This window comes from Hylobates moloch, unplaced genomic scaffold (assembly GCF_009828535.3).
Source record: "Hylobates moloch isolate HMO894 unplaced genomic scaffold, HMol_V3 SCAFFOLD_31, whole genome shotgun sequence".
In the NCBI taxonomy this organism is placed as follows: Eukaryota; Metazoa; Chordata; class Mammalia; order Primates; family Hylobatidae; genus Hylobates; species Hylobates moloch.
The window spans coordinates 3,252,957-3,280,365 of NW_026652306.1; the positions used below are offsets into that span (position 1 = coordinate 3,252,957).

The 27,409-nt window shown below is 37.5% G+C and overlaps 2 long non-coding RNA genes across 2 annotated transcripts in view; one reads left to right on the forward strand and one right to left on the reverse strand.

Annotated features, from left to right (window-relative positions):
* The window catches only part of LOC131382489 (uncharacterized), a 92,538-nt gene extending 78,901 nt beyond the window's left edge, over nucleotides 1-13,637 (reverse strand). The window contains exon 1 of the long non-coding RNA XR_009212011.1: nucleotides 13,499-13,637. This is a non-coding gene — a long non-coding RNA (uncharacterized LOC131382489). The remainder of the gene's footprint in view (nucleotides 1-13,498) is intronic.
* Nucleotides 9,529-26,184, forward strand: LOC116463261 (uncharacterized). The gene is made up of 4 exons (XR_004246633.1): nucleotides 9,529-9,650; nucleotides 22,229-22,292; nucleotides 24,327-24,373; nucleotides 26,018-26,184. It is a non-coding gene; the product is annotated as an uncharacterized LOC116463261 (long non-coding RNA).
* Nucleotides 26,185-27,409: the final 1,225 nt, after the last annotated feature.

Genomic DNA, 27,409 nt, shown 5'->3' on the forward strand with positions numbered 1-27,409 from the left:
ATGAGGTCATTGGCAAATAGATGATATGTAAGTCCTTAAGACTGGATGAGATCATGCAGGAGTTACTATAGATAGGAAAAAGAAAAGGGGAATAAAGGAATTAGCCCTAGAATACTACAATATTAAAATATAAAGGAGAGGAGAAGAAAACCTGACAGGAGGCTATGATGGAGTGACCAATGAAGTAGGAGGAAAACTATTAGTGTGGTGTCCTGAATATGAAATGAAAAGAGGTTTATTAAAGAGGAGTGCCTCGATGTAGCCGAACTGCAAAATCTGGAGGCACAATCCTTCAAAACTGTCCTCACTTAGGAAACCAACTGTAAGTGCGGGGGGGGGGGGTTCCCCAAATCCCCTTAAGTATGACAGTTCTCCAGGAGTACTCACAGTACTCTCTGAAAGCTGTTATATTCATTGTCATGGTTTGTTACAGGGACAATATACATTAAAACCAGCCAAAGGAAGACGCATAGGGCAGAATCTGGAAAGGTTCTAAGCATAGTTTTTATTGTCATTAGGGCACATTACTCTCTGGAATTGATGCATGATGATATGCACAGCATATTTACAAGCAGGGAAGCTCACCAAACCTCAGTCATTCCTTCATTTTGTAGAAATGACTGCTTATATGATTGTCTACTTGGGGAACCTATTTTCTAGCCCCAAATCCCTAGAAATTGAGCTGATAACAAGGCCCACTATAAATCACTTTTTTATCATAAATTATTAGGTACAGTTCTAGATGCCCATGATGAATAATAAAGACACCCCCATCACTCAGGAAATTTCAGGCTTTCAGAGGTTATCTCCCAGGAGCAAGGGTAAAAGGCTAGACTTCTCTCTGGGCAAGTCCAAATTCATTACTATACATGGAATGAGTGGTTAAATAGGTCAAACACTGCTGAAATGTCACATTAACTATTGAAGAAACATAGCATTTTTATATGCTGGTAGTAATGATCTTTTAGGAAGTAAGTGTTGACAATGTAAAATGGAAGAGAAAGAATTTCTGAAGGAAAAGTTTTGAGTAGATAAGATCAGATAAGACGGAACCCCAAGGAAGATCAGATAAGACTTGACTCCAAGGTAGAAAGACTGACTATAGACAGGGGCATGACATTTCACCCAAGCTAAGGTGAAAAGCACAGTAGGTGGTTGCAGATACTGATAGATTGATGTGGTGGAACTCTGTAGACATTCTTTTCTGATTACTATGATCTTTTTCACTAAAGTATGAAGCAAAGTCATCAGAAAAGAGTTAAGATGGAAGAAGAGGTGTTAAACATTTAAAGAGAAGGGTCTGGAAAAAGATTCAAGGAAGTACAAGAGAGCTAATGGATTAAAAATAGTATATTGTGTTTCCCATCATCCATAAGGGCTTACTTGAAGTTAGTCATTATAAATTTATATGCTCTAATCATTGTGATTTTCAGATTTTCCTTCAGCAAAATTTAGATGCATTATGCAGGTGTGGAGTGGGAGGAGCGTTGGATTTACTAGGATTGTGGTTTTGCCAAGCATACAAGTTTTCATCATTTGGCTTAGCCTTCCTCCTCCATTCTAGATTCATAATCTGCATGTTTAACCTTTAATTTGCATCCAGAGAGGTTGATCCCTATGGATGGTATCACTAGGGATCCTTTGTAGCTGACATCAGATTGAGGTTCAATCAATGGAAGCTTCTAATGGGAGACTGGGGGTGGGAGGAAAAAAAAGTCAGAATATTTTTATCTGCACTTCCTCTGCTCTGGAAGATCTTTCCTGGAAGCAGCCATGTCTTTGTCACATTTCTAGTTCTTACTGCATCAATCTAAAAAAGGACACTAGATAAAATTATCTCTAAATATGTTGGGCTTACTCAGAAATAAGAAATAAGGATTATAAAGTGTTCTCGTTCACAGCTTAATCCCTATGACTTCGGAGGCCAAGGTAAGAGAATCACTTCAGCCCAGGAGTCCAAGACCCTGTCTCTAACAAAGTAAGTAAAAAACACACACAGAAAAAACAATTATCCAGGTGTAGTAGGACATGCCTGTAGTTCTAGCTACACAGGAGGCTAAGCTGAGGCAGAGGCATCACTTGAGCCCAGGAGTTTGAGGCTGTGGTGAGCTATGGTAGAGTCACTGCATTCCATCCTGGGCAACAGGTCAAGAACCATCTTTAGAAAAAAAAAAAAAAAGATTATGGACTAGAATGCAGAGAATGGCAGATGCCACCAGTACACTCAGTGAGGGAAGGATAAGGGGAGCTTTTATTTGCAAAACGAGATTTTCATAAGCTGCTTAGAAAGAGTTCATTGGTTCCAGAGGCTCAAAGTCAGAGTTGTCAATTCTTTTGTGGAGACACTGTTACCAAGCAAGGGTTCTTTCAAGAACATCTTATCTGAATTACTACAGTCCTAATGAATGTCTAGTGATAAACCTTATCAAAATAGGATATGTGCGAAGGATGTTAAAACATTTTAAAAAGTCCTTGGAAACCATTCTTATCTCAGACATGTCCATGAGCCTCCTCTCTTGCAGGCCTTCCCCTTCTGGATCTATTTTGTCTGGGTGTGACAAAAAGTGATTTTATCATGGTATCTGCAACTTTCACATTTCCCCCTTTTGATCAAGATCTTTTCCCAAAAGCATCATTGATCAATTAACATTAGTCAGGTTTTAAGTGTTCCTCAGTGCTGGGCTGGACTTTTTCAAGTAAGTTGGTCTTGTTCCACATTGAAGAAAGGTGATTAACAGCTTGAAGTCAGCGTCAAAACTCTTGTAGCTACATTAGAGCAACAAAAAGGCCAGAAAGAGAAGCTCTTAGAATTAGTTTGTCTGAATTTTATATTAAAATTTGATTTTGTCTATTTCATAGGCATTGGCTATCATTTCAAGCACTGGGCTAACGTTATTTTGTAAAGAGTTATATTTCTAAATAGATTTTACAGACAACAGGTACACAGTTTAAAAGAAAAATACAAAGCATGAACAACAGCAATATGACAAGTCCAGTTTTCATGATGGTTTTGAGCCATGATCCTTGACTTAAAGGTAACTAACTGAACAGATCAAATGACCATAGGGAACTGAGCGAGACTTGTAGCCAGGTATGTTGTTTTCTTATTTTACATAACTGAGTCTTAACTTCCCCAGAGGAGTTTACTTAGGTAAAGCATGCACTAGTAGCAATAGCACAGACAATGCTTTGATTAGCTAATAAATAATCAAGAGTGACCCTTATCTAACACTACTCTGTCTAGAAAAGCTAATGAGTGCTGCTGTGCAACAATAGCCTTTGCAGTGGGGTCTGCAAAAACTCCTAGGGTAGCAGATAAATTTTGTATCATTTCTTCCTTAGCAGAAACATCATACCATGCCACAAAAGATCTGCAAAAGGAAGAACATCCAGAGTCCTGTAACCCACTTAATGACTCATGGTTAACTCTTTGATGTAGTAGGAGGGTCTAGGGGGGGATTATCCAGATGATAATTTTTAGAACTATTATATATTGACAAAAGAGCAATCAGATATTCCAACCCACATTAGCCTCCTGCTATCCAAGTGTCTAAACATCTGGAGCCCCATACTGAGGTATCTCACCCATAAAAGTAAACGTACATGATAGCAGTACAGAAAATTCTTCCATCTATGAATTTTCTATACATGGTAGAATTAAACCAGGAGTCAGTTATATTACTAAATATTGCTATTAGCCCTTTCTTTTGTAGTTGGTCCATATGTTTTTTTTTCTTTTTACATATGTTAGGAGGACCCAAGGAGGTTTCCCCCTGGGACTACAGACTGAGAAATGCAGATGAGGACATCCTCCTTCCAGGGAGAAAATAAAGCTAAGAATTAGAAGGGAGAAAGGGCATACAGGCCTGGCCCAGGTATCTTGGGGGAAAAAAACCATCTACTCAAATGTTGTCTACTTCAAGTCCCAGATATTTTAAGACAATTTCTAGTTTTAATTTGTTGATAAGAGTACAGGCTCACTTAAGAGATAATAGATTTTTAGATGAGGTACGTGTATCCAGGAATCAGTTTCTTTAAGCTTGGCAGTGCAGATTTTTTTTTTTAACAAATGTGACATGGGCCTTTGCAGTGAAATTGGAGGTAGTCTTTTCCAGTAGACAAAATACCATGACAAAATACCATGATTGTAGGTTATAATGTTCTAGTTCTTTGTCCCCTGGGAGCACACTTTGGAAAGATTGTTCTACCAGAGTATAATTTTTTTTTTTTTTTTTTTTTTTTGAGACGGAGTCTCGCTCTGTCGCCCAGGCTGGAGTGCAGTGGCGCAATCTCGGCTCACTGCAAGCTCCGCTCCGCCTCCCAGGTTCACGCTGTTCTCCTGCCTCAGCCTCTCCGAGTAGCTGGGACTACAGGCGCCTGCCACCACGCCCGGCTAATTTTTTGTATTTTTAGTAGAGACGGGGTTTCACCGTGGTCTCGATCTCCTGACCTCGTGATCCGCCCGCCTCGGCCTCCCAAAGTGCTGGGATTACAAGCGTGAGCCACCGCGCCCAGCCTCAGAGTATAATTTTTATCTGTAGCCTTAATTATAATTTTATAATATTAAAGCATTTCACCTTCTATTAATTTGGAGTCAAAAGAAGTTGGGGCCAAATGCATAGGGAGTGCAGTAATTATCTGAAATAGTGAGAGCTTATGTAATCAAAGGGGGTAGTTCTAAGTTCAAATTCACTATACATAGGTCTTTTGGCCATGGCAGGTGTAACATTCCCAAAAGCTTTTCAAATTGATTTTTAAGAGTGCTATTGTTATGTTCAACTAGTATAGAGGACTGAGGATAATTAACACAATGAAAGTTCTGTAAGATTGGTCAGAAACCACACTCTTGTTTGATAATTTGCCTGGTAAAATTAGTTTCTCAGTGACTGTGGAGCTTAAGGGGTAAAACTCCAGGTAGATTTTTTTTTTTTTTTAATAATAGGACATTAGCCATTCCAGAAGTGCTTGCTCATCTGCAGGAAAAGGTTTCAACCCAATGGGAAAACATATAGATAAAAACTAAAATATAATTGTATTAATGTGAAGGAGATCGATGAATAAAATCCATCGGCTAATTCTCAAATGGCCCATTAAGGTGGTTAAAATGGCCTGGGGCTGTACACACTTGCTTTCTACGATGAGCAGGGGCAGGATAAATAAACATTTTTCAACTACGGTGTTGACGTTGCCCTATCAGTATTTTTTCATAAAAGTAATAATCTTTTCTGTAGTCTAATGACTTAATTAAGTACAGTATTTAATAACAAAAATTTCATGGGGTCTGGAAGAAAGGTTTTTTGTTGTGTTTGTTTTGTTTGTTTGTTTTGGCTAAAACCAGAGTTCCTCTTTATCATTAAACTAGCAGCTGTTATTTTTCCAATTTGGGTTTTTTGTTTTATTTTCTGTTTTTGGCCTCTGTTGCCCAATTCTGTGCATCTTTAGTAATTATTTTCAATTCATTTCTTAGGAATCTTTCTAGTTGGGTCATGACAAAGATTTGATCAGAAGGATCTTTAAGGGCACCATTCTTTGTTGTGTTATTAGCCAGGTAATTTCCTCTAGTTCCCATAGCGTCTGGTTTTGAATGGCCTAAAAATTTGATAATGGCTAGAGGGTGGATAGCTGTATTACATCTAATAATTCTATTATATAAATCCAATTCTTTATTTTGTCTTCATTGGAAGTAAGGAAACCTCTTTGTTTTCATAACATTCCAAAGCAATTTGTAAGTCCTACCAGCTGTCTGTGTAATCATTAACAGTCTTTCTCAGCAAGGAGACAGGCTTGAGTGAGGCAATTAGCTTTCCTGCTGGGCTGAAGAGGCTAAAGGCAAAAGAGCAGCTTTCACCACCTCAAAGGCATTAGTGGTTATAGAGCCTACACAATACTTGCCAGAGTCATTTTGTAAATATGAGCCATCCGTAAACCAGGACAACTAAGCATTGCCTAGGAGACTCTCTTGGAGATCCTCCGAGGTCTATCAGAGTTAAGCAGTCATGTGGTGTCTCACTTGAAGGATATGGCACAAGAGTTACAGAGTTAAGGTTATTGCAACATGAGTGATATAAGAAGAAGGAAGTAGGAGAAGTTCATAAGAAGCAAATCAGCTAGCAAAGGATGCTATATTAGTCTGTTCTCACGCTACTAATAAAGGCATACCCACAACTGAGTATTTTATAAAGGAAAGAGGTTTAATGGACTCACAGTTTCACATGGCTGTGGAGGCCTCATAATCATGGCGGAAAGCAAAGGAGAAGCAAAGCTTTATCTTACACGGTGGCAGGCAAGAGAGCTTGTACAGGGGAACTCTCATTTATAAAACCATCAGATCTCATGAGACTTATTCACTACCACAAGAACAGTATGAGGGAAATTGCCTCCATGATTCAATTATCTCCACCTGGCCCCACCCTTGACATGTGGGGATTATTGCAATTCAAGGTGAGATTTGGGTGGGGACACAGCCAAAGCATATCAGATACTGAGTGAGATGTGAGTTTAAGACAGCTTACTAGAGAGTGATGTTGGTCCCTATACTTTGGGTTAAGATTCCGAATGTGTTTCCTTTCTTTACACATACGAAGAGGAAAAAAAGAGATTTTATAATTAAGATGCCCTGGAGCTGAAAAATGTACCAATTTTTCCTTTGGTTTAAAAACTTACTTTTCAGATTTTGCCCCTAAAGAGACAGATTTGATTCAGCAGTGATGGGTGGCATTATTTTTGGTTTTTGAACAGAGAATGATATAACAAATGAGGAAACTTGGGAAGTCAGACGACTCCAAGGTTGAGTCAGCACAGTTTGCTTTGTTAAATTGTAAAATTATTTCCCTGTTCTGAGGGAAAAAAAGTTCTAACATAGTATTTTTCTTGAAAATCAAGTCCAAGGAGGAAGTAGATAGGGAAGAATTAACAAGCAAAAAAGGGACAAGTGCCTTGGAGAGGGACAAGTTAGAAAGGGATGGGCTGTGAAACAAAAACAGCTAAAAGCTTGTTTGAAACTCCCATGTGTATCTTTTTATTAGCCCAAGGCATGGGCTGATTGTGGCTGGTGGGGTTAAGAGTTGATACTCTTGCTCCAGTATCTGTAAGCACAAAGACCTCATTCCCAACTTGAAGAGTGGTTTCACCTAGATGATTGAGGGAACTGGGAAGAGCCCCTGTAGTCCTTGGTGCCTGAACAGGCAGACTGAAGAGTTGTCTCCAGGTGGGGAAGAAGGGTTGGGTAGCTGGGAAATGTAAACAATACTTTTTGAGTAGTAGTAAATTACTAGGAAGAAGAAATGTGAGGTAGGGACTGGCAGAACTTGTTTTCTGGTCACAATCTTGCTGACCAAAACAGGATCTGTTCCAGACAGGATAAAGAGAAGAAACTGGCAGGAACGAGTGATGGAGACGAAAGTGATCCTTAGCTGCTCTCATTGCTCATTGACATAAGACACTCCCACCAGCACCACGACAATTTAAAAATGCCATGGCAATGTACCCAGGCATTGCCATCCCTCTCTAAGGCAACAACCCAGAAGTTATTGCCCCTTTCTGAAAATGTTCTAAATAGCCAGCCCCTCAGTTTGCATTGACATACCGTTAATTTACATGTAATTGAAAGTGTGCTTTCCTGAGTATAAATACAGTTGCCAAGAGCCCACACATTGTTCACTCTGGCCACATGGCCTAAGAGGTAAGCTTGCTCCGCAAGGAGCAGTACCATTTAATAAAAATTGCTGTCTAATATCATCAACTCACTCTTGAATTCTTTCCTGGGCAAAGTGAAGAAACCTCCCAGGCTAAGCCCCAATTTGAGGGCTTGCCTCTCCTGCATCAGATGAACCTGGGACATGGGAGGCAGACATTAAGAGAAGGTGAAAGGTGAAGTTGCACAAGAAAAAAAGGCTATTTTATTATGTAGATAAAGTACCCCAGGTAATCTCTTGGAGCTGCCCTTAGAAAAATAGAGTCTGTTTGGGTGTGGTAACAAATTCCAGTCTTTTCTCTTCTAGTGGTTGATCTTTCCTTGTTATTTGATGAGATCTCTAGGAAGAGGACTTAAAGCAATTGCGTTTCTTTTGGAAAGAATCTTTCTTGAACAAAGAAAAAAAATTCCAAAGGGAAACCCTTTCTGAGTTTGGTGTGATCCAGGTGAGATTAGAAGGACTTTGGTTCTAAGGCCACTGCTAAGGCCTTTTAGCATCTTAAAGCACCAGTCTTTAGGGTTATCACTTTGTGAAATCCAACAGAATCATATAGTATGTAATCTTTTGAGACTGGATTTTTTTTCACTTAGCATAATTTTCTGGAGACTTATTAAAGTTGATGAGAAAGAGATTTTCAGGCTTTTTTGGCACTCTCTTTTCCAGTGGCCTGGCTTCTTATGGTAGTAGCCTGGCCCAGGATGTTTCTTCCCAGTGTTATGTCTGGGAAGCTCCATCTGCTGTAATAGGAGATTTAAAACTTGAGTGGTTTTCTCTGTATTAGTGTCCTCATAGGTGCCAGCAAGCTGATTTGCCAAATTATCTAGATCAGAAGTAGGTATAGTTTTCCATTCTATCCAGGCTCTTTGGACAAGCTGAGAGAGTTCTCCAGAAAGGAGAACTGTAATTCTGCTCACAAACAGAATTAAAGCCTACTTGAATAGATTCAACATCTATAGGTAATTCATAATTTTCTCTAAGTACAACCTGGATTTGATATATTTTTTTAAAAACATGGCCTGGAGTACAACTGTAATGGCTGGAAAGTGGCTCATCAGGTTCTTAAATATGGGACTGGATTTTATCGCAGTCTAAACGTAACGCCTAAGGTTCTTGCCTAGCCACGCCAAAGAATTCGTGTGGCGGCTGACCCCGGCAAGTGATAGAGACATGGACCAAGAGAGAGAAAAAGCTGTAGGCTTTACTGGGCAGAGTGAAAGTACAAAGCTTCCACAGTGTGGAAGGGGCCCCAACGGGTAGCCAGAGTTAGATTATATGATTGCCTTTTAAACTCCTTAAGGTGGGAAATACCTGAGGCGGGAAGATGTTACTAGAGCAAGAAACAAAGACAGTAAATTATTTTGTAACATGTCTTAGATTTGGAAGAAGAACGGAATTGCAACTTAGGTTTCATCTACTTTATGACCTTGCAGAGGCACGGCAAAGGAGACAGGATCTTACAGGACTTTACAAAGTATGTTTACAAGGAATTGAAATTGGAGTATAGATAAGGTCCACTGGTCACAGACAAACGGGCAGTTAAGGTTCCTTTTAGTTTCGGGGGAGGGGGAAGAGAGAGGGAGAGAGGACACACGGAAACTTACAGCAAAATTTTTGCTGTTTACAGCTTTCTTGGGGAAGAAAACACATGCACAAATCGTGGTATTAGAAATGTTTTAAGCATATATCTTCAATATTATTCATCCAAGACCGAAGTAAGTCCTGATGCAGGAAATGAGTGAGTTTCACAGCTTTCTGAGCCCGTACTTGACTTAGTAAGCCCAGCTGGCACCTCCTCTCATAAAGTTTTAAGGAAAGCCTCAAGAATGGCCTCATGGAAGTTTTTGCTACGCCTTCAGTTCTGTCACAGTCTTTAGAGGTGTTTTTGTCTCATTCTCCCTCAGGATCACACCAAAAAGCCTTGGTCATTCAGCATGGTGCCTGACCTTCAGCAAATATGTGAGTCAACTGGTATAGGTCAGAAAACCTGGGGTTGATAGGCCTGACTTACTAAGTGGAGTTAATCAGCAAACTGGGGAGGGCTCTCAGTGATCCGTGGAAATTCCTTGGCAATGGCTTGAAGTTAAGCTTGCATAAAAGAAAAATGGGAATTTGAGGTTTAGAAGAATTATCAGTGAGTTTAACTTTAAAATGACAGGTTTTACCAGACCAAAGAAGGATAGAGAGCAAGAACAGAGGAAAGGGAAGGAGAGGTCTCTTCTAGAGAGGACAGAGTCTGGACCTAAGGCCTTCCTTAACTGTTTCTTTGTCTCAGTTAATTTTGAGATAACATATTACTACTCTAATAATTTACACATGAGATAACAAAGGCCCAGATTGTTTTTTGTTTTTGTCATTGTTGTTTTTTTATTTGACAAATATCTCAGACTAGTTAAATGACAGAAAATAGAATTAGAACTAAGGACTTCGTAAGTTCAAAGTGTGTGTGTGTTTGTGTGTGTGTGTTGAATGATACCCTGCTTCCTTATCAAAGGACAGAGACACATTGTCTTTGTCATAACTGTAGGGTAGTCCAATATTCATGACAAACAACCAACAGGTAATAAAGAGGAGCTCAGATTAATTCAGTTTATTTTGGGCCCTTTTTGAATAGTAGAATTCTTTTCAATGTTTCTACAGTGTCTCTGTGTGTTTTGTTTTCAATTGTGCTCAAATGGGTCAACCTCTATTTTCATAGTTATTAAATTCATACCTTAATCACAGAGATTAAAATAATTAAAAGCACCTATAAGTCTTAAGTTCATAAATCACTTCTGACACCATAATTATGTACATAAGAGACTACTGCCAAAATTAAATCCCTATGTCTCCATGTTTTTGTCTGAAATTCCTTTGTCTAGTATTAAGGAGTTAAGAAAAAAGAACAACTTCTGCAATACTTCCTACAAAAAACCCCACAAAAAACATCTACTTTAAACAGGGTTACTATCATTACAGATGCAATTTTTTTTTAAATTTAAAAACTAGGAACTGAGCTACCTATACAGCTTATTTTAATTGAATGCTTATTTCTCTTTCTATTCAGTTTCCTGGTGACCAATTGAATTGTCAGAAGAAGGCATTTTATGTACAGAGTGTTTATTTATCTCAGATAAAAGGGACTATTCAAGCAGACAACAGAAATAAATAATGCCTGATGAATTCTATCTACTGAACTAATTCTCATTTAGTGGTAACTCTATGGTCTACAAAAATGAAAATGATTGTATAAGTTAGTTGATGTATTACTGTATTGCTTCTATTCATTGTTTCTGAACTATGGAAAGTACTGAAATGAAGGCACATTTGTGGAATACAAAATGCAAATGAACCTAATTTGGAAGTAGGATAAACAAATTGGAGAGAGTTAATTGCTTTTTTTAATGTAGCATGGTTGGCTTAGGACTTCTTACTCAAAGACATACTATAGCTTGGAACTTTTATGTGTTTTTTAAAAATCTATACTCTAGAGTTTTGGCGGAAAAAGTAATTTGGGTACTAGTATGGGCATTCTGTTTTGATAACTAAACTCCCAAAGCTCACAATGTGGGTATCACCACAGTCCATGGTTTGGACTTCAACCTTTTAGGCATCAGGTTGCACCTTTACATTTATTCAGAGTTAATAAGACTTAAGAAATTGAATAAATAATTATCTCTAGAAGAGTTGAAGTTAAAAGAAAAGATTACATATTTCTATGGGCTGACTTGTGTTCTCTGAAAATTCATATGTTGAAACTCTGATCACCAATACCTCAAAATGTGGTAGTATTTGGACACAGATCTTTAAAGATGTGATTAATTTAGAATTAGGCCCTTTGGGTGAAGCCCTGATCCAATATATTTGATGCCCTCATAAAAAGAGAAGACACTAGCGGCACTGGAGCACAGAGAGAGAACTTGTAAGGATACACAATGAGAAGGTGGCCATCTGCAAGCCAAAGAGAGGGGCCCAATGAGAAATCAACACTATTGACACCTTGATCTTTGTCTTGTCACCTCTGGAACTGTGAACAAATATGCTTCTGATTTTTTTTTTTTTTTTTTTTGTAGACATGGAGTCTTGCTTTGTCGCCCAGGCTGGAGTGCAATGGCATGATCTCAGCTCACTGCAACCTCCACCTCCCGGGTTCAAGCAATTATCCAGCCTCAGCCTCCAGAGTAGCTGAGATTACAGGCACATGCCACCATGCCTGGCTAATTTCTTTTGTATTTTAGTAGAGATGGGATTTTACCATGTTGCCCAGGTTCAAACTCCTGAGCTCAGGCAATCCGCCCACCTCGGCTTCCTAAAGTGCATGTTTCTGTTTTTTAAGCCACCCAGCCTGTGGCATTTTATTATGGCAGCCCTAGAAAACTAATATATGCACTAATTGTTATAAAATGAGATTACAAATATAAAATGGAACAGATCATATATCTTCTGACCAGCACATTTTTCTGTAAAAGAAATTTACACAGGCACCAAGAAAGTAATCAGACAATAGATTCTTAGTTATGTAAATTATTAAGGTTTTTAAATTTTTAATTATTTGAACCAGGAGAGCCCAGTTTGAGGCTCACAAATTGAAGTCCAATAGCAGATGCAAGTCGGTGATGATCTTTGGAGAAAAGACAATATTAGAAATCTAAAAACACATTGTCTTGCTAAATGTCCTCAAGGAACTGTACTATCATCTCAATGTTATCATCTGTCTTTCATTTAGTGTATATGTTTTTGTGGGCATAAGTTTGGATGTGGGTGAGAATGGGCTATAGTAAATTTCCAAATACTTTTTAACAGGGCAAATAGAAGAATCCTCTGTTGGCCTCCCCCTGGTCTAGTTTGTTCTTGTGTATCAGGAGTTCCTTTGGATTCAAGCAAAAAATTTCCAATTAACAGTAATTAAACTTATAGTAGTTTAGTTTCCTCATGTAACAGATGCTCATCCTAAACTTAGGATGCTTTTTTATCCTAAACTGATAAGTTTGCCTTCAAATGATTCTAATATGATTCATTTTCTTTTTCTAGGCACAAAAATCAGGGGAAGACTAACAATAAAAGGCTTTTTAATAACATATAAGACACTCTCTTACTAAGGAATTCCACATATATCCCATTGTTCTTAATTGTGTCACATGGTGAACCTTGTTTGAAAGATTTTCAGCCTCAGTAAAAGAAGAAGATAAGAGAAAAATGGTTGTTGAGGGCTTAAAATAGTCAGTGGACAGACTGTGTCAGCCAACCCATGAAAGGAAATAGCCTGTAAAACTCTATCTAACACATTTAATCTTCCCAGGGGAGACATTTTTGCTAATGGGACCAGTTGAGTTCTATGCTTAGAGTAAACTCTTACTGAAATTATCTCTGTGGTTGCAGTTTGCTTTACATCTAAAAAGTAGCTTTCTTCGATTTTTTTTGATAAGCTCTTTCTTGTATCTTTTCAGATCCATGTTTTCTATCTTTAAATATATAAATGTATTTAATTAGGTTGAAGTAAAATATTACTAGGGTAAGAAGTCATTCTGCTTTGTTAAACTTGAGTTCCATTATTGCTACTGAGACTCATTCTGTGCATAAGCCTCTCTAAGTGAGAAGATCACTTATACACTGCCAAGTGGGTAAGACTTCACCTACTTGCAATCTAACAAGTCGGCCTGGCACAGTTTTAAGGATGCTGCAGAATAAACAAAACCACTGGGTTAGAGACTTTGGACAGTCGATTTCTGACAATAAAAGCAGCAGCCAGAGTACCAGCACTTTTTTACACTGGATTCTCAAGTACCAATTTCCATGGAGTGACACAAAGAGGGACAGGGGATACTTACGCAGGAGGTGGGTTTGTTATAGGTAAGAAACTCTGAGGTTTGGAAAATGGACTCTCTCATAATAGTCAGGAAGCACGCCTGTGCTTTGCTCTGGATGGAGTCACTATATCTTTCAAGGTGATTTGCAATATAAACATCTGTGAAAAGATAATCCAACACAAAGGGTACTTAGAACCATGCTCCAAAGACTTGCAGATATGTGGATAAATGTAGCTTTATTTAATGAGCCCATCTCCTCTGAACTAAACTGTTTAAAGGTGACATGGGGAAGAGAGAATAAATGGAGAGAAGAAACTCCTAAATACCAGAAGACCAATAAAATTAATTACATATTTCTTAATGCTCATCAGTATATTTTTAATTGCTTAAGAACAGAAGAAAAATATCTCTTCAGAAAAAATAAAATTTACAAAACGTCTAAAGATAATTTTTTCCATAACTCATATCCTTGATTTAATGTACAAATACCTAATTTTGTAATAGAATAATTATATTTGTTGTTTTACAATTCAATGAGAGGATAAGCTAAATAGAACTCTACAAATAGCTGGATGTAATAAACACTATATAACAGAATCTAACATGTAATTACTCTATACCTGAAAATAAAAATATTTAAATACAAGACTGTACCCTTACTAGAATGATAAAGGCAAAATATCATGATATTTTTATAGATATATTTGAATTAAGTACCTTATTTGAAGAAAAAATATTTAATTTACTCAAATTTTTGAATACTAGTTTAGTGTATGAAGTAAAACTACTTATATAGAGAAGACAATTCTTTTTTATTTGGTTGCAGTATACACAATAGGCATATGCTATATTCGGTGTTATCCATTATATGTTATGTGCTATATGATACATAATATATTATGTATATTACTCCATATTTACAGCAGGCACCAGTCTTTCTTACCGGTCTTGAAGCAAATTGCTATGACTGTCTATGGAGAAGGCCATGTGGCAAGTAACTACTGATGTCCTCTACGTTATAAGAGGAATTTCCAACCTACAGCCAGTAAGAAGCTGGAGCTTTCATTTATACAGCTACAGGAAACCAAAGCAAATCCTCCCTACATGAAACTCCAGCCAAGAGGCCAACACCTTAATTGGAGCCTTGAGAAACCCTCAGCAGAAGACAGCATAGCAAGAGATAACTAACGTAATCTCTATGCTCAGAAAAGATGCAAAACCCACAGAGGCCCATAGAGAATCTTCTCCCAACATTGCACTGAGGAGCTCTCAACTACACATATTATAAAAGTTAGTAACTTTCCCAATTAAATAACGAGCTGTCAAATGCAATAAGACAACTGAAAAGAGGCCTCACAGAGTATAATTAGCTGTCTTTTTCCTTTTTCCACACAAATGTTGTAACACTTCTTATTTGCAAGGTGTTACCATAGTATGTAACAGAAAAATAAGTGAGACATGGATAATGTATTAAAGAATTTTCCATCTAGTAACAGATGTGAAATACTGTGCTACTCAATTGTTACATCCTTTGCTCAGAAACAATCTTAGCCTCATATGTAGCTAAATGTGTCCATCTGTACACAATTGTCTAATGTTTCCAGTTCATACTTTTTTTTTCACAGAAAATCTACTGTATTGAGTACACATTAGGAAAAAAATCTTGTTTTTCTTAGCATCAAAATTTCCAGTTACTCTTCCACTCTATTAGCTCAGTAAAAAGATGCACTGGAGGTGATTCTATCCTTGAAGCAGTTGGAATACAAAGGATAATCAATTGATTGGTGAGCTTTCCTAGATTCCTAGGTTATTCCAGTACATATGCAGCTTTTGTTTTGCTCTGAAGCATATGCAAGCTGAAACATAGCATTGAATTATTTAGGTATGAAGAACAACTCTAGATGCTATTTGTGGACAGGGAAAGGAAAATGTAAAAGGTGATGTAGTGATAGAGCCGGTGACCAGAGAATATCTCTTGAGAAGAGAAAACAGATTATCCATCTGTCCGTATATCTATCTAAACAACTATCATCTATAATGTGTTGTCATATGGTGTACAAGGGGAATAAATTTTCCGTGTATTCCTTGACATTTCAATAAAATCTATAACTCTGGGAGTGATATTTTTAGGGAATAGACTACTTGCTAAGGTGTTACATTATCCAGGTCAGTGCAGAGTGAAAAAAAAAAGAAAAAAACACCATTGGGATCCCAGCTACATTTGAACTAAAATTTTAATGCACATTAAAATTTATGTGCCTGTCTCTAATCAGATAAATCAGAAATTCTTTGGAATTCTTTAGTATAATATGTGTGTGTATTATTCATGTTTGTATGTGCTGCACCTGACACAGCACACTGCATGGTAACATACATGTAATGTAACGAGCAATCTGTTGGGTTTTTTTAGATTTTAAATAAATAGGTAGATGAAGATTTTATAGCCAACTTCCAACAGAAGTATGGTATTGTGGCCATAGATTAAATGAGAGACAAGCCTAGTTGTTGTCCTTTACATACATTGACGTCTACAGGTTTTCTTTTGTTTTTGTAAATCTTGATTATAAATATTTAACACATTGAATGTTTTAGCTATCATATTTTCTTAAGAATAACTAACATGGCTGGGCCCGGTGGCTCATGCCTGTAATCCCAGCACTTTGGGAGGCTGAGGCAGGTGGATCATGAGGTCAGGAGTTTGAGACCAGCCTGGCCAACATAGTGAAACCCCATCTCGACTAAAAATACAAAAAATTAGCTGGGTGTGGTGATGGGCCCCTGTAATCCCAGCTACTCAGGAGGCTGAGGCAGGAGAATCGCTTGAACCTGGGAGGCGGAGGTTGCAGTGAGCTGAGATCATGCCATTGCACTTCAGCCCAGGCGACAGTGAGAGACTCTGTCTAAAAAAAAAAAGAATAATTTCTCAAAGAACAAGTACAAATCAACTACCTAATATCTTGTTATATGATGTAATATTGTTTTAATTCATGCAAAACAAGTATAGTCTAATGTTGCAGAAAGTAAACTAAGATCATACTGCAATCTGATTGGTATCAGTACTAAAGTATGTGACAGAATATAAAAATGTATTTGAGAAATCAAATCACCTGTCAGTGATTTTATTGAATTAATTTTTAAATTTTGCCAATTATATAATCATGTTCTGAAATACAATTTTCAGAACATGATCAAAAGTTTAATATTTTACATGGTTTCTATTTGCAACCAAAACAGAACTGCTCTTGACTACTTAGTGTTTGTCTGCAAAGAAATTCCACTGTGCTGTGTTCACTCACAGGGATACAAAATCTAGATTATTTGCTATGGTCATGCTACAAAACAACAAAATATTTATTTTAATTGAAAAAATCTTTTTAAAAATTTATTTCTTCTAAAAAGAAAAAAACAGGATACATGTGCAGAACGTGCAGGTTTGTTACACAGGTATACGTGTGCCATGGTGGTTTGCTACACCTACTGACCAGTCCTCTAAGTTCCCTCTCCTTAGCCCCCGCAGCCCAACAGACTCTGGTGTGTATTGTTCCCCTCTCTGTGTTCATGTGTTCTTAATGTTCATCTCCCACTTATGAATGAGAACATGCGGTGTTTGGTTTTCTGTTCCTGTTTTAGTCTGCTGAGAATGATGGCTTCCAACTTCATCTATGTCCCTGCAAAGGACATGATCTCATTCGTTTTTATGGATGCATTACATTTTCTTTAGCCAGTCTATCACTGATTGGCATTTGGGTTGGTTCCATGTCTTTGCTATTGTAAATAGTGCTGCAATAAACATACATGTGCATGTGTCTTTATAGTAGAATGATTTATAATCCTTTGGGTATATACTCAGTAATGGGATTGCTGGGTCCAGTGGTATTTCTGGTTCTAGATCCTGGAGGAATCACCATATGGTCTTCTAAAATGGTGGAACTAATTTACATTCCTATCAACAGTGTAAAAGCGTTCCTATTTCTCCATAGCCTTGCCAGCATCTGTTGTTTCCTGACTTTTTGACAGTCGCCATACTGAGTGGTGTAAGATGGAATCTCATTGTGGTTTTGATTTGCATTTCTCTGATAATCAGTGATGTTGAGCTTTTTTTCATATGTTTATTGGCCACATAGATGTCTTCTTTTGAGAAATGTCTGTTTATATCCTTTGCTCACTTTTTGATGGAGTTTTTTTTTTCTTGTAAATTTGTTTAAGTTCCTTGTAAATTCTGGATATTAGACCTTTGTCAGATGGATAAATTGCAAAAATTTTCTCCCATTCTGTAGGCTTCCTGTTCACTCTGATGACAGTTTCTTTTGCTGTGCAGAAGCTCTTTAGTTTAATTAGATTCCATTTGTCAATTTTGACGTTGTTTCAATTGCTTTTGGAGCTTTCGTCATGAAGTCTTTCCCTTGCCTGTTGTCCTGAATGGCATTGCCTAGGTTTTCTTCTAGCTTTTTTATGGTTTTCAGTTTTACATTTAAGTCTTTAATCCATCTTGAGTTAAATTTTGTATAAGGTGTAAGAAAGGGGTCCAATTTCAGTTGCTGCTTATGGCTAGCCAGTTTTCCCAGCACCATTTACTGAATAGGGAATCCTTTCCCCATTGTTGTTTTTGTCAGGTTTGTCGAAGATCAGATGGTTGTAGATGTGTGGTGTTATTTCTGTAGTCTCTGTTCTGCTCCATTGGTCTAGATGTCTGTTTTGGTACCAGTACCATGCTGTTTTGGTTACTGTAGACTTGTAGTATAGTTTGAAGTCAAGTAGCATGATACATCCAGCTTTATTGTTTTTGCTTAGGATTGTCTTGGCTTCATGGGGTCTTCTTTGATTCTATATGAAATTTAAAATGTTTTTTTTTTCTAATTCTGTGAAGAATGTTAATGGTAGTTTGATGGGAATAGAATTGAATTTTTAAATTACATTGGGCTGAATGGCCATTTTCATGATATTGATTCTTCCAATTCATGAAGATGGAATGTTGGAATGTTTTTCCATTTGTTTGTGTCTTCCCTTCTTTCCTTGAGCAGTTGAGTGGTTTGTAGTTTTCCTTGAAAAGGTCCTTCACATCTCGTGTTAGCTGTATTCCTAGGTATTTTATTCTGTTTGTAGTAATTGTGAGTGGGAGTTCATTCATGATTTGGCTCTCTGCTTTCCTATTGTTGGAGTAAAGGAATGCTTGTTATTTTTGCACATTGATTTTGTATCCTGAGATTGCCAAAATTGCTTATTGGTTCAAGAAATTTTGGGGCTGAGATGTTGGGGTTTTCTAAATATCAATTCATGTTGTCTGCAAAGACAACTTGACTTCCTCTCTTCCTATTTGAATAACTTTATTTTTTTTTTATTTTGCCTGATTGACCTGGCCAGAACTTCCAATACTATATTGAATAGGAGTGGTGAGAGAGGGCACCCTTGTCTTGTTCCAGTTTTCAAAGGCAATGCTTCAAGCTTTTGACCATTCAATATGATACTGGCTGTGTGTTTGTCATAAATAGCTCTTTTTTTTCTTTTTTTTTTTTTTTTTTTTTTTTGAGAAAGAGTCTTGCTCTGTCACCCAGGCTGGAGTGCAGTGGCACAATCTTGGCTTACTGCAAGCTCCGCCTCCCAGGTTCATGCCATTCTCCTGCCTCAGCCTCCCTAGTAGCTGGGACTACAGGCGCCCGCCACCGTGCCCAGCTAATTTTTTGTATTTTTAGTAGAGACAAGGTTTCACTGTGTTAGCCAGGATGGTCTCGATCTCCTGACCTCGTGATCCGCCCGCCTCGGCCTCCCAAAGTGCTGGGATTACAGGTGTGAGCCACTGCGCCCAGCCAGCTCTTATTATTTTAATATATGTCCCATCAATACCTAGTTTATTGGGAGTTTTTAACATGAAAGGATGTTAAATTTTATCGAAGGCCTTTTTTGCATCTATTGAGATAATCATGTGGTTTTCGTCTTTGGTTCTGTTTATGTGATGGATTAAGTTGATTGATTTGTGTATGCTGAATCAGCCTTGCATCCCAGGGATGAAGCCAACTTGATCATGGTGGCTAAGTTTATTGATGTGCTGCTAGATTTGGTTTGCCAGTATTTTATTGAGGATTTTTGCATTGACGTTCATCAGGGATATTGGCCCGAATTTTTCTTTTTTTGTTGTGTCTCTTCCACATTTTGGTATCAACATGATGCTGGCTTCATAAAATGAGATAGGGAGGATTCCCTCATTTTCAATTGTTTGGGATAATTTCGGAAGGAATGGTACCAGCTCTTCTTTGTATTTCTGGTAGAATTCAGCTGTAAAGCTGTCTGCTCCTGGCTTTTTTTGTTTGGTAGGCTATTAATTACTGCCTCAATTTCAGAGCTTGTTATTGGTCTATTCAGGGACCCAAATTATTCCTTGTTTAGTCTTGGTAGGGTTTATGTGTCCAGAAATTTATCTATTTCTTCTAGATTTTCTAGTTTATTTGCATAGAAGTGTTTACAGTATTCTCTGTTGGTAGTTTGTATTTCTGTAGGGTCAGTGGTGATATCCCCTTTATCATTATTTATTGTGTCTATTTGATTCTTCTCTCTCTTTTATTAGTCTAGCTAGAAGTCTATCTATTTCGTTAATTATTATTATTATTTTTTAAACAGCTCCTGGTTTCTTTGATTTTTTGGAGGGCTTTTTGTGTCTCCATCTCCTTCAATTCTGCTCTGATCTTAGTTATTTCTTGTCTTCTGCTAGCTTTTGGATTAGTTTGCTCTTGCCTCCCTAACTCTTTTAATTGTGATGTTAGGGTGCCAATTTGAGTTCTTTCTAGCTTTCTGACGTGAGCATTTAGTGCTATAAATTTCTCTCTTAATGCTGCTTTACCTGTGTCCCAGAGATTCTGGTACATTGTCTCTTTGTTATTATTGGTTTCAAAGAACTTCTTGATTTCTGCCTTAATTTTATTATTTACCCTCCTAAGGAGTCACTCAGGAGCAGATTGTTCAATTTCCATGAAATTTTGTGGTTTCGAATGAGTTTATTAATCCTGAGTTCTAATTTGATTGCACTGTGGTTGAGAGACTGTTGTAATTTCCATTATTTTGTATTTACTGAGGAGTGTTTTACTTCCAATTATGTGGCCGATTTTAGAATCAGTGCCATGTGGCACCAGGAAGAATGTATATTCTGTTGATTTGGGGTAGAGAGTTCTGTAGACATCTACCAGGTCCACTTGATCCAGAGCTGTGTTCAAGTCCTGAATATCCTTGTTAATTTTGTCTCATTGATCTAATATTGACAGTGGGGTGTTAAATTCTCCCACTATTATTGTGTGGGAGTCTAAGTCTCTTTGTAGGTCTCTAAGAACTAGTTTTATGAATCTGGGTGCTCCCATATTGAGTGCACATATATTTAAAACAGTTAGCTCTTCTTGTTGAATTGTTCCCTTTACCATTATGTACTGCCCTTCTTTGTCTTTTTTGATCTTTGTTGGTTAAACGTCTGTTTTCTCGGAGACTAGGATTGCAACGCCTTTTTATTTATTTATTTATTATTTATTTTTTTGGCTTTCCACTTGCTTGTTGAATTTTCTTCCATCCCTTTATTTTGAGCCTGTGTGTGTTTTTGCATGCAGGAGGGGTCTCCTGAATACAACACACAAATAGGTTCACTTCAGGCCTTATTCATCCGATTCACTCCTGTGCCTGGAGATACCACTCAAGGAGGCTGGAGAGCAGCAAAGATGGGTGCTTGCTCCTTCTTCTGGGACCTCTGACCTCGAGAGGGCACCAACCTGATGCCAGTAGGATCGCTCTTGTATAGGGTGTCTAACAATCCCCGTTGGAGGGTCTCACCCAGTTGGGTGGCATGGGGATCAGGACTTGTTTAATGAAGCACTTTGTCTCTTGGTGGAGAGGCTATGTTTTACTAGGGGAAAATCCGCTTTTCTGGGCTGCCTGGATTCAAGGAGGAGAGGCTAAGTCCACTGGTCCACAGAGACTGCGGCCACCCCTCCCACTAGGGGCTTAGGCCCAGGGAGATCTGAATTCTATCCCTGAGCCTCTGGCTGGAGTTACTGGAGATCCTGCAGGGAAGCCCCGCCCACTGAGGAAGGATGAGTCAGGGTTAGGCCTGAAGAGGCCCCCTGGCCACAGACTGCCACAGCTGGTGTGTTGGGCTGTGGGGACAAGTCATGGGACCAAACTATCCAGCCTCCCTGGCTCCAGCAGGGGAAAAGAGCAGCCTGGAGCTATAGAGATGTGTGGTGCCCTTCTTCCACAGGATGGGTGCTTCTGCTCCTTTCACAGAGGGAGTTTAGTGTGTTAGGCAGTTACAAGTCCCAGTGCTGGTTGCTGCCCCTCCCACAAGGAGCTTGAAAGGCTTAGACAGCAGGCAGCCGCAGCCAGTGTTGGTCACCCCACCGCCAGGGAGTTTGGTATTCTTCAGCAGATTCCAGCTGAGATGCTCTAAGAATCTATACCTTCCAGGTTTGGGACACTAGGCTCCGGTGGCCTGGGTTCGCAAGTGGGATATTCCGATTTTTGGGTTGCACAGTTCCGTGGAAAAAGAGCAGTTTCCCCAGCTGGGTAGCGCACTGCCTCACTGCCTCCCTTGGGAGGGTTGAGAGGGTTCCCCTTCCCCATGTGGCTCTCGGGTGGGCTGCTGCACCACACTGCTCTGCCTTCTTTCTGTGCCTTCTAGTCAATTTTGATGAGAGAACCTGGATACCTTGATTGCTGGTGAAGGATTCACATGCTTATTATGTTTTTTTTTGGTTTTTTTTGTTTTTGTTTTTTTTACAGTGGGAGCCTCTGATTCCTGCTGCTTCTAGTCTGCCATCTTTGCCACACCCCCAGCAAATTCTGAGTAATGTCTTTTTAAAATCTAAGTGTAGTAGCATTATGATTTTATAGCAGTTTACACAAAATGAGTGAGCAATATGTAACCACTGTTTGTATGAATTATATGCTATACAATAAATTATGGAAAAATATATGTTATGTAATGTTACATTAGATTTTACACCGTATTATAAATTATACATAATTTTATAGCAATATGAATTACATAAGTATTTCTGTTTGCTGGTACTGAATACTGATCACAGAGGAATATAACTTCTGTTCTACATAAATCCATATAATATATCTACAACAAGATTTCAAGGAATAAAACATTAATTTTTTTTAGAAATTAAAGATTTTAACCCAAAGAGTTTATATTGTGTAAACAACTTACAATAGAAGAGCTACAGACTCTAGAAAGATAAAATTTGTAAAAGAAAAGTACAAGATGTTTGTTAATCTTTGTGTTAGTTGTAATACTTTAGTGCAAGTCACCAAAATCCACTAAAACCATCTTGAGTACAAATGAGCTTTCATGAAAATAAAAAGGGATTTAAGTCTAATGAAAGCATCAGAACAGCTTCAGGAATCTTGGAAAAAGATGTTTGGACTGGAAAGTCCACAAAAGAAGTTATAGTACCAGGTTAATGTTGCTATGCCTCAACTCTAGCTCTTCCAAGAATTTCAAGTCTCATTAAGTAAAAAAATCCTGAATAATAATAATAAAAAAAAGCTGCAGCAATGGGTATGGTTATTTAATAAAACAGTCACTGGAATTTTGTACCACTGGGTGTATCAAAGTTTTGTTTGTGTTTTTGTTTGTTGTGTCTATTAAATGTTTTGGCATATACACAATGAAAACAATCCAGAGTTTACCTTTTCTGACATGGATACATGGACATAACAAATAATTTCTCTTTTGAAGAAAAGGAAAATGAAAGTGAAGAGTGTTCACAGACAGCTTAGCTAAGATGCTTTGTTAAATACCAACAAGAACTAAAATTTATTAGTGAGGATATTTGATTACAACGATGATTAAAATCTCTTTAGGTTTAGCTAATTATCTTTTAAATGGCATCCTATACAAAACTTATAATTTCAAGCTCAGGAAAAAGTTTACTAGGTAAATTCCCTAACTAGTTAAATAAGCAGAACATAATGGAATTAAACGATATGACTATGGTCATCCAGCTACTTAATAAAAGAGACATTAACATGAGATGTATCAGTTTGCCTTGAAATATATAATGTATGTGCATAGGCACACGTATCTTTAGTGTTTTTTTTTCAACATTTATACATATAAGCATCTACACAGGATAACATTTTGCCTAGAGTGTTCAATTTGACATGTACTTCTGTATGAGTTCATTCTCATGCTGCTGTAAAGAACTGCCCAAGGCTGAGTAATTTATAAAGGAATGAGGTTTACTTGACTCACAGTTACACATGACTGAGAAGGCCTTAATAAACTTACAATATGACAGAAAGTGAAGGGGACAAAAGGCATCTTCTTCACTGGGCAGCAGGAAGGAGAAATGTCAAGCAAAGGGGGGAAAGCCCCTTATAAAACAATCAGATCTCATGAGAACTCACTATCATGAGAACAGCATAGGGGTAATTGCCCCCATGATTCAATTACCTCCCACCTTGTCCCTTTCTCAATATGTGGTATTATGGGAACTATAATTTAAGATGAGATTTGGGTGGGGACACAGCCAAACCATATCAACTTCTATATGTTTATCGATTTCTATCATTTCCTAGTTTATTGTTATTATTGTCTATCAGTCTGCATCTATCTATTTATTATCTTTCAACTTAATGTATTCTTCCATCTTATTAGACAAAATATAAGACATGGAGTGCAATAATATAGATGATCAAATAGAAAATATATAAATATTATTATTTAGGAGAATATGGGAATTGAGATAGCCTTTTTTTAACTTTTGAAAAATCTTAAAATTGAGTTTAATTTTTTTGTATGTATTCATATTGACATACGAATGTCATGCACGACTTTAAAAATATCATCTTTTTTTTCTTTTTTCAGCTATTCAATTTCTACTATACCAAAATTAGACTCCTCTTCCCCGTAAGGTAACTTATTTTAACAATATTGTATGTATCCTAATAACCAACTTTGTACTCTACATTTTTCAGTGCTCAAATTATCCTATGCAAATAAGAATGCGTAGTATGCATATACACATATATATTTATCTATAAACATGTGTATATATGTATACATAGATGTGTGTGTATATATATATGTAAACACACCCACCCAGACACATATACAATAGATTCTTGTTATATATGATAGCCATATTTTTATAAAGACACCACAAACACTGAAATAGTGAATACTAAACCATTGTTTTTAGCTGAAATACAGGGTTAGGTTCCTGCAAGCATCTGTTAACAACATTTTTACCAACCACTCAATACATAACCTTGTTTTATGTGTTTGTTTAAAGAAATCTTATTTAACATATATTATTGCTTCATTAACATTGAACTCATAGCCAGTAGCACTATACCTCATGCCCGAGAAAATCTTATCTAACACACTCCATAAGGCACATCACAACCATCTCACATTTTGGCACTCTTGAAGGGACTTTAGCTGTACATTTGGGTGCCATTTTAAACGATAAAATCACCAAAAAAGCACACGTGGCACTAAATAAACCATGATAAGGATACTTGTTTACATTATGAGAACTAAAACAAGAAAGCAGATTATTGTGTGGTTCAACTTCAAGTGTATCTGACAAGTCAAAAATTTCATCACTCTGTTCATGTCTATGAAGGATTGTGAAAGTGCCTTGAGTATCAGTTTGGGGGTTAAAAACAAATTTTATGGACATGTATCTGCAGATACGGACTCTTCAAAAAATGAGGATTAAGTGTATATGAACCACAGATGTACAGATGTTTTCTGTTGCATAGACTTCTATGTGTAACTCTGTACAGCGTTTATTGTCTTTTTGTTCTATAAAAATGGATGTCACTACCACATTAATTAGGAAGATTGCTGGTTGAACATATATACATATATATGACTAACAGATTTTATATTTCTTGTAAACAATAAATGATATAGTTTTTAAAAATTTAAGATTTGCTATTCAAACAATATATTAAACTTAATTTTTAATTTCATAACATAAAATTTGAGAATTTTTTCATATATTCATTTGACTTTTGAATTAGATATTTTCTATATATTTATTCATGTTCTTAGAGCATATTTTTCAACTTGACCATTTATTTTTTCTGACAATTTGTAAGTAGTCTCATATGACATTGACAGTATTCCTTTGTCTATAATTTGTGTGACCAATTTTTTTGATATATGTTATGTTTATTGATTTTGGTTTTGATATATTGCCCCATGCAACTTTTATATTTTCTCGATTTATCGGTACCAATGGGTTAAGAGGAAAAAAAATCTGCACTCTTTAATCAAAAGATAGGAAAGGGGATGAGAGAAAGTCAGAAAACATTTATAAAATAATTCTGGTACAACTAAACTGTACAGGGAACTGTCTGGCTCCTCCCATACCTACAATACCAAAGAGGAAGCAGAGAGCCTAGATTTCCACCCTTAGCAGACTATAATGAAGCACTCTCACCCTTCAACTGGGGTGGTGTGAGAAAAAGCTAAATAGAGAGCCAGGACTTTTATTCCTGCCAGACTATAACTTCTCTTCTCTCCCAAATCGCTCCCTCTGCTAGTAAAAGTGGGGACAACATGGGCATATGGACATTCATTCCCACCTTCAGCGGAGAGAGGATATGTGTTTTGAGAAATGGTACTAGAACAATTCAACATAGAAGAAAAGAAGAGAAGATGAAGGAGAAGAAGAGGAGGAAGAGGAAGAAGAAGGAGGAGGAAAAAGAAGAAAAAGAAGAAAGAGGAGGAGGAAGAAGAGGAAGAAGAAGGAGGAGGAGGAGAAGGAGAAGGAGAAGCAGCAAAGTGCAGTGGCCCAGCATGTAATCCCAGCACTTTGGGAGGTCGAGGTGGGCATAGCAAGAGGTCAGGAGTTCGAGACTAGCCTGGCCAACATGGTGAAACCCCATCTCTACTAAAAATACAAAAATTAGCTGGGTGTAGTGGCATGCACCTGTAATCTCAGCTACTCGGGAGGCTAAGCAGGATAATTGCTTGAGTCCGGGAGGCAGAGGCTGCAGTGAGCCAAGATCGTGCCACTGCACTCCAGCCTGGGTGGCAAAGCAAGACTGTCTCAAAAAATAAAAAAAAATAATAAAAATGATGAGTTCATGTTCTTTGTAGGGACATGGATGAAACTGGAAACCATCATTCTCAGCAAACTATCGCAAGGACAAAAAAACCAAACACCGCATGTTCTCACTCATAGGTGGGAATTGAACAATGAGAACACATGGACACAGGAAGGGGATCATCACACACTGGGGCCTGTTGTGGGGTGGGGGGAGTGGGGAGGGATAGCATTAGGAGATATACCTAATGTTAAATGACGAGCTAATGGGTGCAGCACACCAACGTGGCACATGTATACATATGTAACAAACCTGCACATTGTGCACTTGTACCCTAAAACTTAAAGTATAATAATAAAATTAAAAATAACAATAATAATAAATAAATAAGAAGGAGTAGGAGGAAAGAAAAATAATAATAATAATAATAATAATAAGGGGAGCACCTTGACCTAAGTCTCATTTTCACACCTACAAAATTTAACTCAAAATGAATCACAGACTTAAATACTATAGAAAAAAACATAGGGCACCTATGTGTTCTAGTACCAGTTAGAGAGTTCTTTGACCGGATTCTGAAAGCACTATCCATAAAAAGAAATTTTGGTAAATTGAACTTCATTAAAATTGGAAACATTTGCTCTGTGAAAGACCCTGCTAAAAAGATGAGAAAACAAGCTACATACTGAGAGAAAATATTTGCAAAGCACCTATTTGACACAGGGTTAGTATCTAGAGTATATAACAAACTCAAAAAGCTCAAAAATAAAGGAAAAAATCCATTAGAAAGTAAGCAAAAGACAGACAGAGGCAATTTACTGAAGGGAATATAGAAATGCAAATTAACATCATAATAAGATATCACTACACATTTATCAGAATGAG